This window comes from Plectropomus leopardus, unplaced genomic scaffold (genome assembly GCF_008729295.1).
Source record: "Plectropomus leopardus isolate mb unplaced genomic scaffold, YSFRI_Pleo_2.0 unplaced_scaffold9238, whole genome shotgun sequence".
In the NCBI taxonomy this organism is placed as follows: Eukaryota; Metazoa; Chordata; class Actinopteri; order Perciformes; family Serranidae; genus Plectropomus; species Plectropomus leopardus.
In genome coordinates this window covers 1-1,053 of record NW_024701872.1, presented here as the reverse complement: position 1 = coordinate 1,053, position 1,053 = coordinate 1, and the positions used below count along the sequence as shown (strand labels likewise).

The 1,053-nt window shown below is 39.1% G+C and overlaps 1 long non-coding RNA gene across 1 annotated transcript; it reads left to right on the top strand.

Annotated features, from left to right (window-relative positions):
• Positions 1–260: 260 nt before the first annotated feature.
• Positions 261–1,032, top strand: LOC121940673. The gene is made up of 3 exons (XR_006105671.1): positions 261–353; positions 464–521; positions 941–1,032. It is a non-coding gene; the product is annotated as an uncharacterized LOC121940673 (long non-coding RNA).
• The last annotated feature ends 21 nt before the right edge of the window (positions 1,033–1,053 follow it).

The window sequence follows — 1,053 nt, the reverse complement described above, 5'->3', positions numbered from 1 at the left end:
TATTTTTTATTTGTTTATTTTACAAAGTTACTTTTATTTTCATATTTTTTAGTATTTTATTATTTTTTTATGCCATTCACAATTTTGTTTTTGACATATATTTTATACAGATTTTTTTTTTAATAGATTCATTTTTATTTGTATGTATTTATTGTATAAAGTTACATTTATTTCCAGATTTCTATTATATTACATTGACTTTTGCACTTTGTACGGATGTAATTTATGAAGCCTGTTTTCTATTTTCTCCTGCAGGTATAATTGAGAAGTTGCATGAAGCAGCGTACAAAAACGCCCTGTCCAACTCTCTGTACTGCCCTGACTACATGGTCGGTCATGTCTCCTCTACGCAGGTACGAATCCTTGTTAGCGAGACAGGAATATACCTAACGTAAGCTTTCATTGTCTGTTAGTTTGTGTGTGGCTCTCATCCACCTCTCCTTCTCCTTATATCCCCGTGTAGCTGCACTCATTTGTTGAGGACACTTTCACCACTGGCAGAATGGCTCTTGTAGGACTCGGTGAGTGTCTGCTAGTGCTGTCTGTCACATCTGCTCTCCTCTTTCATCTTTTTTTTATTATTTTTTTAATCAAGGCTCAAATTTTACTAATGTTTAGTCTGTACTCTGAATTTACAGTAATCACGTTGTTGTAAATGAACTGTGCGTGTGTGCTCTTACACTCTTTGGTCTCTCCCCAAATACATAAAGTCAATACAATGGGCCAGCAGTGCGTCTAATGTGGATTTTTGAACACGTCATAAGGCTGACTTTGCCTGCAAGCGAACGCTGCAAGTGCCAGCATGTCTGAATGATGATTCCTCATGCTCTGGTGGATGTGTCTATCCTGGGAATGTGTGGATTTTATCAGTTCGTGAAGGTGCTCTGTGTTCCTCTTCAGTTGTATGTTAATGTTATTTTTTTCTGATTTATGCATCCAGGTGTAAAGCACTCTGTCCTGAGGCAGATGGGCGAGGGGCTCCTGAGCGTCCGCAGCGGTGCTGGAGCACCGGTGGCTAAGGCCGTGTACCGTGGAGGTAAAACTCACTACATA